The 14,487-nt window shown below is 37.7% G+C and overlaps 1 non-coding gene across 1 annotated transcript; it reads left to right on the top strand.

The window, feature by feature from the left end:
• The first annotated feature begins 4,881 nt into the window (after positions 1-4,881).
• LOC113257087 (small nucleolar RNA U13) lies at positions 4,882-4,983 on the top strand. The gene has a single exon (XR_003316823.1). It is a non-coding gene; the product is annotated as a small nucleolar RNA U13 (small nucleolar RNA).
• Positions 4,984-14,487: the final 9,504 nt, after the last annotated feature.

Genomic DNA, 14,487 nt, shown 5'->3' with positions numbered 1-14,487 from the left:
TGGACATCTTGTCTTTTGAGAGATAAAGCTTGTGCTTTCCACATTCATCCCCGTCAGTGCTCACAAAGCATCGGTTAGTTCAAAGCGATGGTTAGTTCTGGTTTTACAGAATAGGAAACTGAGGCTTCAGAGGCTAGTAAACTTACATCACCCGGACAGCTTTCAGCTTTCTCAACTACATAGTGTACCAAATTACCTGCCTTTCCCATTTCCCAGGACAATTGAGAATATTAACTGAATAAATTGTGAGAAATCCTAACTTCTTCAAAGATAAAACAAAAAGTCAAGACAGAATCATATTTATAACTAAAAATTTAAAAGAAAAATCACGGTGGGTTCCGCTTAGGCAGGCAGGATAGCAGGCCATATTCTCCAGGGCACCCTACCACGCACAGTAAAATAAGAGATTCTCCAAGAATTACCCCAACCCAAAAGGAACAAACCATGGGAAGAACCAGGAGTGGGTCACTGAGCTCTAAGCAGGAGATCTGGGGCTTTGCTCAGGGCGCATGGAGAGCTCCTGCCCACACTGTGATCTGGGACTGAAAGAAGGAGAGCCAAACCTGAGCCTTTTAAGAGTTCCAGGTGTCCTGTGCTCTAAGCAGAAGCACTAGAAACCCACTCTGAGGGAAGCATCCTTGATTCAGTGCCATAAGGTTGATGCAAATGCAAGTTAACAGCAACAACAACAAAACCACCACACGTAGGCGGTCACACATAAGTGACAGTCAGCACAACTGATACACAACGGATTAAGGGATTCTCTAACACAGAATACAGAACTTTTTTTTTTTTTTAGAAAAATTTAAAGGAAAAGGAAAAAAAAAAGGGATGTTCCTGGAGATTACTTACCAATTACGATGGAGATAGAGTACCAGCACATTTGAGAAATTTGGCAGAAACCACCTTAATCAAGTACGCAAAGTTAAATTCACCAGTAGTACAAATTGGTATCACACGTGAGATGGTATTCTAAGGCCATGACATCACCTTTATTGTATTCCTGCCAAAAATACAGAATTGGAATTTAATCATGAGAAAACAGTTAGATAAGCCCAAATTAAGGGACATTCTACAAAACGACTGGCCTGCACACCCCCAAAATTTCAATGTCATAAAAGACAAAGAAAAAAAAACTGTTTCAGATTAAAGGAGACTAAAGAGATTTGACATCTGAATTTCTGATTGAAAAACAAGTTGCAGCAAAGTATATTACTGAGACAATAGGAAGTGAATATGTACAGTGTGATAGATTAAAAAAAGCCTAGAATTCTTTGACATTCCTCGGGCTGAGAAATGGGTACATATTTCCCCTCCTTTTAAATCTGGGTTAGCAATGACTGCTTGGACAAATGGAGTAGAGTGGAAGTGACAGGGTGCCAATTCTGAACCCAACCTTAATTTTTTTATTATTTTTTTTCTGAGCCCAATCCTTAAAAGGCAATTTCTGGGAACACCTGGGTGGCTCAGTTAAGCATCCACCTCTTGATTTTGGCTCAGGTTGTGATCTCAGGGTCATGAGATTGAGCCCTGCATCAGGCTCCACGCTCAGGGTGGAGCTGGCTTAAGATTCTCTCCCTCTCCCTCCGCCCCTCTCCCTGCTCTCTCTCTCTCAAAATAAATACATACATAAATAAGATCTTCAAAAAGAAAAGGCAATTTCTGCTTCTTCCACTATATTCTATTTCTTGAATTTGATCATTGTATTATAGTTATATAGGAAAGTGACTTTATTCTTCAGAATTATTTAATGATTATCATAATGTCTGCAACTTCTCTCAAATGGTTCAGTTAAAAGTCTGTGTGTGAGAGAGTGAGAGAGAATGTATGCATAAATGTGGCAAAATGTTAACAACTGATGAATCTAGATGAAGTGTATACAGGTGTTCCATGAATAAATTTCACAACTTTTCTAAGCCTTGACATTTTACCCTCAAAAAAGTGAAAATAGAAGAGAAAGGATTAAATCTCAAAGAGGAAAAAAGCAATGACCTGACTTCCCCTTTTGGCCAAGATGAACTAACAAGGACAAGAAGTACCATCCCAACTAAAGTATCTAAAACAAAACAAAACGAACAAACAAACAAAAAACCAGACAAAATATCTACAACAACAGTTTTCAAGATACTCTATATGAAGCAACAAAGGATAGTGATCTCTGAGAGATAAGAAACTAATAAGGTGAGTCCTATAATTGCCCCAGTTTGCTACTTTGAGAGTTTCCAAGCATGGAGAAGGAAGAGAAAGCTGAGACAGAGACTGGCAGATCTGAGTTGAGGAAACAGACCCTAGGGTACAGAAACCAAAGCAGGTAGACTTCACAGGATAGAATAACAGAAAGAAGACAGCTGCACAGAGACAGAATACTGGACATATCCACAGAGTTCTCCCTCAAGAATTTATGACCGATACATGCATCTAAGGAAACTGTTCTAGGCCTGGGAAAGAACAATCTGTAAGGATTAGAGGGAATGGTTCTTGTCACTCACACTGGACTAGGAATAGTGCCTATATCAATCAGCCAGACTGGAAAAACTCATAATTCACAAGGCACCTGGTAGAATATTCAGGGAGATCTTCCCTCAGTAGTGGAGAAGTAGCCCTACAATGAGCACTACCTATTATAAAGTAAAAACAAGATCCCAAAGGACCAAACTATAACCAAATAACTTAAGTATGTCCCAGAACAAAGCACAAGAAGATTTATAGAGCTATAAAAATAGTCAACACTGAACGAGGTAAAATTCACAGTGTCTAGTATCCAAACAAAGATTACCAATTATACAAAGAGTCAAGAAAATACAACTGATGAGGGAAGAATAATTAGTGAAAAGCAACTCAGAACTGACACAGATGCTAGAATTAACAGAAAAGAACATTAAGACAATTATTATAACTGTATTCCATACATTCAAAAAGTTAGAAACACAGAAAATATAAAGGAAGACCCAAATTAAACTTGTAGAGATGAAAAATAAAATGTATGACTACATCATATAGGCCAGAAAGGGATAAATTAAAGTATATATTGTAAGGTTCTTATATTATGTGTGAAATGGCATAAGATCACTTTAAGATACCCTATGATAGATAAATACATATACTATAAACCCTTAAGCAACCACTAACATAACAAAATAAAGAATTATAACTAATTAAGCAACAAAGGAGATAAAATCATTCAACAAGAAACTTGATTAGTCCAAAGAAAGTAGGAAACCAGGAAAGTGAGAACAAATAATAGGCAGGACAAATAGAAAACAAACAGCAAATCTACCTTAATCTCAAATTAAATGTAAATGGTGTAAACAGCATAGATTGTCAGGATGAATAAAAAAGCAAGCCCCAACTATATGCTGCCTATAAAAAGTGCAGTTCAAATATAAAGATAATATAATAAATAAGTTAAAAGTGAAAGGATGGAAAGAGTGAAACTATGCTAACACTAGCCAAAGGAAAACGAGATTAGCTACTTTAAAATCAAACAAAATAAATTTCAGACCAAAGCATATTACCAGGGATCAAGAAGGTCATTTTATAAAGGGGTCAATTCATCAAGAGGAAATAAGTCTTAAACATTATGAACCTAATAATAGTGCTTCAAAATACATGAAGTTAAAACTGATAGAACTGCACAAAGAAATAGATGACTCCATAATTATAGTCAGAGATTTTAACACTCCTCTCTCAATAATTGCCAGACCGTGTATGCAGAAAATCAGTATGGATATAGAAAATTTAAATAACACTATTAATTACTTGACCTGATTGACATTTATAGAACACCCAACAATAGCAGAATACATACACATATTTTTCAAGTGCACAGAGAACTATTTTGGATCACAGACTCAATAAAATTCAATAGGATTCAAGTCATGCAACTTATGTTCTCTGACCACAGAAAAATTAAATTAGAAATCAGTAACTAAAAGATCCTTGGAAAATCCCCAAGTATTTGGAAACTAAACAACACTCTTCCATATAACTGGCAGATTAGGGATGCCTGGATGGCTCAGTCGGTTAAGCATCTGCCTTCAGCTCAGGCCATGATCCCAGGGTCCTGGGATTGAGTCCCACATGGGGCTCCTTGTTCAGCGGGAAGCCTGTTTCCCCCTCCCCCCGCTTGTGTGCTCTCTCTCTTTCTCTCTCTCTCACATACACATGTGCATGCATGGACAAATAAATAAATAAAATCTTAGAAAAAAATAATCGGCAGATTTAAGAAGAAATCAAAAGAGAAATTGAAAAATATTTTGAACAGAATGAAAATGAAAACAACATATCAGAATTTGTAGATGCCACTGAGGCAGTACTTAAGGGAAAACTTACAGCACTAAATGTCTATATTAGAGAAAAAGTCTCAAATCCGTGATCTCAGCTCTACCTTTCAAACCTAGAAAAGAAAGAGCAAAGCAAACAGAAAGCAGAATAAAGGAAGTAATAAAGACCAAGGTAAGAACCGATGAAATAGAAAAGAAGAAAACAATAGAGAGAATCAAATAAAGCCAAGGCTGGTTCTTTCAGAAAATCAATAGAATGGACTATGCTTTAGCTATACTAATCAAAAAAAAGAGAAAAGACAAATTATCGAAATCAGAAATACAGAGTTAATATCACCACATATTCTTCAAGTATTAGGGATAAAAGTAGGTCTTTTTATTTTTTTTTTATTTATTTTTTTTTATTTAAAGATTTTATTTATTTATGTGACAGAGAGACAGCCAGCGAGAGAGGGAACACAGCAGGGGGAGTGGGAGAGGAAGTAGCAGGCTCCCAGGAGGAGCCCGATGTGGGACTCGATCCCGGTACGCCGGGATCACGCCCTGAGCCGAAGGCAGACGCTTTAACGACTGCGCCACCCAGGCGCCCCAAAAGTAGGTCTTTTTATAGTTCACAAGTGTGATGATTGAGTATCCACACTGTTTTGTGATGTGCCTCCTTCAAGCCTTGTTACGACTACAACATATTACCCATCTGACGTGAAAAAAATAAGAAAAAAGGGATAAAAATAGATTATTATGAACAATAATAACTTTATGCTAATAAATTTCACAACATAGATAAAATGGACAAACTCCTTGAAAGACATAAATTACCACAGCTCACATAAGAATAGATAACCTAAAAAGACCAGTATCTACTAAAGAAGCTGAAATTGTACTTAAAAACCTTTCCACACGGAAAATTCCATGCCCACATAGCTAGAAGAAATAATGCTAATTCTACACAAAATTTTCCAAAACAATTGAAGAAGAGGGAATACTTCCCAACTCATTCCATGAGACCAGCATTATCCTAACTCCAAACCCAGACAAAAATACTACAAGAAACAAAACTATAGACTAATATCTCTCATGCATACAGAAGCAAAAAAAAAATCTAAACGAAACTTTAGCAAATTGAATTCAATGGCATAAAGAATGATAACACAACATGACCAAGAAGGATGGGTTCACCCAAAAATTGCAGAGTTGGTTTAACATTAAAAAATCAAACAGTAATTCACCATATTATCAAACCAAAGCAGAAAAACCATATAATCATCTCAATAGATGCAAATGCTGCATTTGACAAAATCTAATGTTTATTCCTAATAAAAATTTTTGGTAAGCTAGGAATATGAGGGAACTTCTTCAACCTGATAAAAGACATTTACAAAATACTGACAGCTAACTTCATATTCAGTGGTGAAAGACTGAATGCTTTCCCACTAAGATCAGAAACAAGATAGGGGGATGTCTTCTGTCACCACTTCTACTCGACATTATATATAGACACAAAAACTCTAAACATAATTTCAATAGATTAAACAATATATAAAAAGGATACTACATAATTACCAAGTGGGATTTATCCCAAGAGGGATTCAACCCTTCAAAAATCAATGAGTGTAATTCAACATATTAGCCAACTAAGAAGAAAAGCCAGATGAAATCATATTTCTAAAAAAGAAATAAAAGGAGTCCAGATTGGAAAGAGAGAAGAAATCTGTCTTTTTCATAAATAACATGATTGTCTCTGTAGAAATTCCAGTGCAATATACAAAAATGCTACAAAAACTAATGAGTTTAGGGAGATACAAGATACAATATTGATATACAAAAATGAGTTGAATTTCTAGATACTGGCAATGACAACTGGAAATTGAAATTTTAAGATAGCATCAAAAATATGAAAGACTTAAGGATAAATGTGACAAAAGATGTAAAAGGTCTTAAACTGAAAATGACAAAACATTGCTGAGAGAAATTCAGGAGACCTAAATAAATAGAATCGTATGCTTTGCTCATGAGTCAGAAGGCTCAATACTCTCAAGATGTCAGCTCTCCCCAAATTGATCTGTGTGTTCATCGCATTTCTAACAAAAAACCCAGCAGGTTTTTCTTTTCCCCAGAAACTGACCAAAAAAAATCATAATGGAAAGCAAAGGACCTAGAATTCCTAAAAACAACTTTGGAAAAGAATTTTATATGATTTTGAGAATTACTGTAAAGCTGCCATAATTTAAACAATGCAATATAAGCATAAAGATGGACAGATTAATAGAATATAATTGAGATTACAAAAATAGGGGCATCTAGCTGGCTCAGTCCATAGAACATGTGACTCTTCATCTCAGCGTTATAAGTTCAAGCCTCGTTTTGGGGGTAGAGTTTACTTAATAAAAATTTTTTTCAAAGATTCCAAAAATAAAATCATGTAAATATGACTTTTGACAAAGGCACAAATACAATCGAGCAGAGAAAGGATAGTCTTTTCAATAAATAGTGCTTGAACAACTAGATATCCCATCAAAAAAAGAATACCTCATCTTAACATATACAAAAATTAACTCAAAATGAATGACAAACCTAAATGCAAAACCTAAATCTATAAAATGTCTAAAAGAAAATATAGAAGGAAATCTTTTTAAACTGGACTTCAAAAATTAAAACTGCTCTTAGAAAAACACTGCTTAGAAAATGTAAAAGCACTAGGGGCGCCTGGGTGGCACAGCGGTTAAGCATCTGCCTTCGGCTCAGGGCGTGATCCCGGCGTTATGGGATCGAGCCCCACATCAGGGTCCTCCGCTATGAGCCTGCTTCTTCCTCTCCCACTCCCCCTGCTTGTGTTCCCTCTCTCGCTGGCTGTCTCTCTCTCTGTCGAATAAATAAATAAAATCTTTAAAAAAAAAAAAAAAGAAAAGAAAATGTAAAAGCACTAAAACCAGATAAAGACACCACACGAAATGTGAATTATAGGCCAATATCTCTCATGAATATAGATGCAAAAATCCTCAACAAAATGTTAGCAAACCGAATCCAACAATACATTTAAAAAGTCATATACCACCATCAACTGGGATTTATTCCCAGGATGCAAGTGTGGTTCAATATCCACAAAACAATTAACGTGATACATCTCATCAATAAGAGAAAGGAAAAAAAACATATGATCATTCCAACAGGTGCAGAAAAAGCATTTGACAAAGTACAACATCCATTCATGATAAAATCCTCCACAAAAGTAGGTCTAGAGGGAACATACCTCAATACAGTAAAGGCTTTGTATGAAAAAAAAAACACAGCCAAAATCATACTCAATGGGGAGCAACTGAGAGCTGTTTCTCTATGGTCAGGAATAAGACAGGGATGTCCACTCTCACCACAGTTATTTAACACAGCACTGGAAGTCCTAGCCACAGCAATTAGAAAACATAAAGAAATAAAAGGCATCCAAATTGGTAAGGAATGAGCACTCTTACAATCTGCAGATGACATAATACTAATATATAGAAAACCCTGAAGACTCCACCAAAAAAACTAGTAGAACTGATAAATGAGTTCAGTAAAGCCACAGGATACAAAATCAAAGTACAGAAACCAGTTGCATTCCTATATGCTACTAATGAAGCAGCAAAAAGTGAAATTAAGAAAACAATCCCATTTATAATTGCACCCAAAACAGTAAGATAGCTAGGAATAAACTTAACCAAAGAGGAGAAAGACCTGTACTCTGAAAACTATAAAACGCTGATGAAAGAAATTCAAGATGATGCTAAGAAATGGCAAGACATTCCGTGCTTGTGGATTGGAAGAACAAATATTGTTAAAATGTCTACACTATCCAAAGCAATCTACAGATTTAATGCAATTCCTATCAAAATTTAAAAACAGCATTTTCACAGAACTAGAACAAACAATCCTGGGGCACCTGGCTGGCTCAGTGAGCAGAGCAAGCAACTCTTGAGCTCAGGGTCGTGATTTTGAGCCCCACATTGCGTGTAGAGATTACTTTAAAAAAAAAAAAGTGTAGAACAAACAAACCTAAAATTTGTATGGAACCACAAAAGACCTTGACTAGCCAAAGCAATCTTGAAAAAGAAAACGGGGGTATCACAATTCCAGATTTCCTAGATTGCAAAGGAGTAACTAAAATAGTATAGTACTGGCATAAAAATGGACACACAGATCGATGTGATAGAACAGAAAACCCAGAAATAAGCCCACAATTCTATGATCAACTAATTTTCAACAAAGGAAGAATGAATATACAATGGGAAAAAGACAGTCTCTTTGACAAATGGTGCTGGGAAAACTGGTCGGCCATATGCAAAAGAATGAAAGTGAACCACTTTCTTCCACCATATGCAATAATAAACTCAAAATGGATTAAAGACATAAATGTGAGACCTGAAACCATAAAAATCCTTGAAGAGAGCACAGGCGGTAATCTCTCTGACATTGGCTATAGCAACTTTTTTCTAGATATGTCTCCCGAGCAAGAGAAACAGAAGCAAAAATAAACCATTGAAACTACATCAAAATAAAAAGCTTCTGCATAGTGAATCAAATAATCAACAAAACTACAAGACAGCCTACAGAATGATAGAAGAAATTTGCAAATGACATGTCTGTTAAGGGGTAGTATCCAAAATATATAAAAAACTTATACAACTCAATACCCAAAAAATAGTCCAATGGGCAGAAGATCTTTGGAGACATCCAGGTGACCAACAGACAAAGGAAAAGAGGCTCAGCATCACTCTTCACAAGGGAAATGCAAATCAAAACTGCAGTGAGACATCACCCCATACCTGGCAGAATGGCTAAAATAAAAAACTCAGGAAACAACAAGTGTTGGTTGGTAAGGATGTGGAAAAAAAGGAACCTTCATGCACTGTTGGTGCAACCATTGAGAAAAACAGTATGGAGTTTTCTTAAAAAAATTAAACATAGAGCCATTCTATGACCCATGTGTATACATACGCCAAAACTTACCAAATAGTGCATGGCACTATGGAAACGCATGGGATAATGTTGTTATAATCTGTAAGTGGAGGGTGCCTTTACAAGCATGATCGATACTCCTAAATTATACAAGAATACATGGATAAATTTAAAACACTTTTTTAAAAATTGCATGGCAAAAGCATAAAAAAAGTCAAAAGACAACTTTGGGGAAAGTATCAGTAATATTACAGATAAAAGATTAACTTCCTTAGTGTAAAAAACGTTTACAAGTCAGTGAGAAAGTTCAACAAACCAATAATAAAATGGGAAAAATATATGAAGTAACAACTTATAGTTAAGAAAATGTAAAGCCATCATTATTTTACGAGAAGATCCTCATTCTTACTTATAAAATAAATGAAATTCAAATGCCAATTAAAACTACACTGAGAGGGGCGCCTGGGTGGCGCAGTCGTTAAGCGTCTGCCTTCGGCCCAGCGCGGGATCCTGGCGTTCTGGGATCGAGCCCCACATCAGGCTCCTCTGCTGGGAGCCTGCTTCTTCCTCTCCCACTGCCCCTGCTTGTGTTCCCTCTCTCGCTGGCTGTCTCTCTGTGTCAAATAAATAAATTTAAAAAATAAAAAATAAAAAAAATAAAAAACTAAAAAACATAGCATGAAATATGAGGCAAACTCTATGATATGATTTGAGCAAGTTATGCAGTATAGGAAAGAAGATTCCACTTGGCCTTGATGTTTGTTTCATTCTCTTTGAATAACTCAGATTTAGAGATATGGAAGTAGTTTATCTTCTGAGCAAATCACTCTGTATTCTGTAGGGATTAATATTTGCATGAGCATAAACTACACGTCATAAACTAGTTTGTTGATCTCAATTCTTAGAATCGATCAATAGATAAAATGCAGAAAAATCAATTCTACTAACAGGAAAAAAATGCAAATGCTATAAACGCTAACATTATAAACGTAAAGGCAGAGAAGAGAGAAACTGGGTGGTGGCTAGGGGCATAGGGCGGCAGTAAGGAGACAAGAAGAGTGGAAGACTAGGTCGAGGGTGCTATTTTTCTCATACTACCTGATAGTGAATCAAGAGTTACTACTCACATTGACAGAACAAGAATTCAAAGTTAAGCACGATATTTAAATTTACAATGACAGGGGTACCTGGGGCTCAGTCCATGGGGCATAAGACTCTTGATCTCAGGGTTGTGAGTTCAAGCTCCGCATTGGGCGTGGAGCCTATTTTAAAAAAATTATAATGATAAACAATAGAAGAATGGGAAATAATATAAGAAAGCACATGGAAGGAGAAAGCAATGGACTGTCTCGCTGAGGTATATTTTTCATCATTCATAACATGGGGTTAGCAAACATCAAATAAAGTAAATCAATCAAGAAAGTAGTATCAGCATGGAGTTCACAACTACAACACTAACTACCGAGAGACTTTAAAGCAAACTCTTGAAGGTGATCAGACATGGGTGTGAAGGAGAGGTTTCAGGAAAGAAACAGGAGACTTTTATCTTTTTTCCATTTAATGCCATTCTGTACCGTTTGAATTTTGTAACCAAGTGCATGATTACTTTCATAATAGATATTCCTGATACAATTTTATCATTTTAGTTTTGTTTAATTTTAGGTTTCAGGCACATGAGGAAAATATAATGTATCTATTTTAAAGTTTTATGGTCTGACCATTTATGTTTTCCAGATAAAGCTAAGCCGCTTCACAGCCTGTTTCCACACGGTGGTATTTTCCAAAGAAACACTAACCCGCATCCAAAAATAACAGTAAGCAATTTAAATCTTCACAGCGCTGTCTTGAAAACATCAAAAGGGGATTCCACTCATGATACATAACAAAACCTCTTAAAATCTTCTTTCTCTGACCCTCTCTCAATATCTCACACCATATGGTAACTGCTCTCAAATCTCTACCCTCCTTCTCTTGAAACGTCCACAAAACACAGTCCACACTGTTCCCGGTCTCCTTTACTCACCACTTCCCTCCCCTTCCTCTGTAGGCCCGTTCCCTTCTAAATATCTGCCCATTCGAATATAAATCAAGCTTCCCCTATATCCATTTCAGACCTTACCCCACGGGTCTTTTTTCTTGGCCTGGGGAAACTAGCATCATTGTAATGTTATTCCTTAAAGAAAATCAAATTCTAATTTCCAAAAGATCTGCCCCGAACAAACATTTGAGGTAGAGTCTGCTGGAATTTAGTTATGAAGCTGTAAGTTTCTCTCCTGTAGGCATCCTAAAGATAGGAGCTGGGTCTTAGTCATTTTTGTATTCGGGTAGAAAATGACATGCTTCACACGTAGTAACCCTTTACCCACCAAATGCACATTTTACTTTTGAATTGTAATTTGGAATTGAGCTTTTATGGGAGAGAGTGGAGGAGAAGAAGAGGAAGGGAGCTAGTGGTTACCGAGTATCTACTAGGGAGCAGACACTATGCTTTTATGGTGACGATATATCTTCCTACCTTCTTTCCTGGATCAGTAACTCTGAAATCAGAGCAAGAAAAAGAGATGCGGAGAACTATGTGTAGTTTGAAAGACCCCTCGGTGTGATGCTGTTCGTGCTGACCGTGTGTAGAAACACACGCATCATAAAACATTCACAGACCCCGACAGATATAAACGAATACACTTTTACAAACAGTTATGCGTCCAAAACACTGTTTGAACTTAAGTGTTGAGGATGGGGGAGCAAGATGAAGAAGCCTGGTGGAAACTCTGTGTTTGTGTATGTCCGTCGTCCGTGTGTATACAGTGCGTACATACTCAAAGATGCCCACTAGATGGCAAACCCACATTTCAAATGTTAACGGCTACCGGGCTGCCCCTTCTGGGCATTTTAATAATTCAAGCCAAATTCTTATAAGGCCAAGATATTATATACAGTTTAACAAGTATACAGGTTAACTTTGTGGTGATGGTCTTACAAGTACTTTCTAGAGACAGAGGCTGAATTTATAGCTCCACAGTTTCTAAAATCTACTGACGTAGTTTCCAGCCAAAATTGAGTACTAATGCAGGTAAATTAAATCCCCTTATTAGATCATCTGATTTCATAATGAGGCTTCAATATGAATTAACTGCGGGAGTAAAACAAGCGATAAGGCCAGGATGTGACCCCAAGTAGTTTAGCTCCAGAAGCCAGGCATTAACTAGAATGCATCTCCACCCTTCTCTAGGATGAAAGGGAAGAAGCCAAAGAGGAATGCTAGTGCCCTTCCCCCTAGTTTTCCCACCTCCCTCTGTTCTTCCCTTGACCCCCCCCCCCCCCCCGCCGCCTTGCTGCTAGCCTCAGCTCTAGCTGCCCTGCCCGAAATTCCCCAGTGGCCCCCCCTTACAGGATCGACTGTGAGCTAGCACAAGCTAGATAGCCATCAATCTCTCCCACACCCACCCACACTGATTTGTTTCTATTCAAGTTCTGGACTCACTCACTCCATGGATGCTGTCTTTCCAGCTTTGTGTCCTCAGCACCAAACCCTGAGTCTGGCATGTAGAGGACACACAGTCCGTTTGACTGCTTGAATAAATGAATAAACGCTGAGTGTAAACAGTCAGACTGCAGACTTCTCTTAAAAATTCCAGCCTTTGGATCATGGGATATAGAGGCGAGATAACTCCTACATCAAATCCTTTGCAGAGGTGTGGACAGGGACGGAGAAACAAGGGGCCAGAGCCAGAGAGGCCTGCTCAGGGAGGTTGCAGGGCTATTACAATAGGCCCACAGAGCTTCCTTTCTCTGGCGTCCCAAGAATAGTTCTTCAAAGCAATAAAATACATGGGTAGGGGTCCCTCCACAACCTTCTATATTCCATCATCATCTACAATCAGGTGAATCCCTGACTATTTTTGTAACTATTCTCCTTGACCTCCTTTGAAATGAGCCTTCGTTGCTTAATAACAATGCCAGCCAGGGATTCAGATATTTTCTGGGGGCTCCAGCAGGAGATATCTTCTGAGCTTAGTTGGCCATGAGAGGAACAGGTTCCAATGCAGGACCTGGGGGTTAGCTCTGCTCATTATGTCGGCTACCTTGGTCAGCTAGGGCTGCCGTAACAAAGCACCACAAACTGGGTGCGTTAAACAACAGAAATCTATTATCTCACAGTCCTGGAGGCTAGAAGTCAAGAGCAAGGCGTTGGCAGGTTTGGTTCTTTCGAAGGGATGTGAGGCAGAATCTGTTCCATGCCTCTCCCCTAGTTTCTGGAGGTTCCCTAGCAATCCTTGGCATTCCTTGGCTTGTAGAGGCATCCTTCCAATTGCTGCCCCCGTCTCCCTGTGTGCATGTCTGTGATCAAATTTCTGCCTTTCATGTAGGAGACACCAGTCATATTGGATCAGGGACCCATCCTACCCCAGTTCGTCCACATCTTAACTTAATTAGTTACATCACAACCACCCTACTTCCAAAGAAAGGCCACCTTCTGAAGTACTGGGAGTTAGAAACTCAAAATACGATTTTTGAGGGGATACTATTCAACTCAGAACATTGGCCATATTTTCCAAAGTAAAAATTAGGACCCTCATTTAGCATACGGTTTGACATTTGGGACAGAATATTTGAAATCAGGACTGTCTGGGAAATGTGGGGGCTTAGGGAGCGTCATTTTAAAAAGTAAATCCAGGCATGTGCATGTTAACCTGAAGGGTTTTAAAACATCCCTAACTGGATATCCAATTGAAGAAGTTCTGCCAAATACCTAGAATTAGAGCAGACACGGGCTGTAAATAATCAGGTCCTGTGGAATCAGAGAGGACTTCTCATGAAATCAAATCAACATGAAATGGATAGGTGATAAATAGGTAGATAGACACACACCCATATACACACACATACACACATCTTTGAAAGAGTGCACGAGTAAGTGAGATTTGTGTACATTCTACTAGCTTCTTTTAAGATCAGTATGGAGAATTAACTCCTTGTGTATTGAGGGTTGAAAAAAGCAGAATGTTCCCTGAAATAGAGGTAAGATTTTTCAAGTGTGATTTTTATTACAAACTGGTATCATTTCCCCACCAACAACCCCCTCTGTAAATATATATATATAAGGTATAATAAAAAACAACAGAAATGTATTATCCAATTTCCAAATGTTCACAATTTTAGGGGTAGAATTATACAGCGAGGATAACTTGTATCTGTAACCTATTATAACTCCTGTCCTCAAACTAATTTTTGCATACTGTGTTCCCAAGATAGAAATAAAAGCAGGTCTGGGGAC

The sequence above is a fragment of the Ursus arctos genome, unplaced genomic scaffold (assembly GCF_023065955.2).
Source record: "Ursus arctos isolate Adak ecotype North America unplaced genomic scaffold, UrsArc2.0 scaffold_4, whole genome shotgun sequence".
Taxonomy (NCBI): Eukaryota; Metazoa; Chordata; class Mammalia; order Carnivora; family Ursidae; genus Ursus; species Ursus arctos.
Note: the sequence above shows the minus strand (reverse complement) of the source record. Positions and strands in the feature narration are given on the sequence as shown.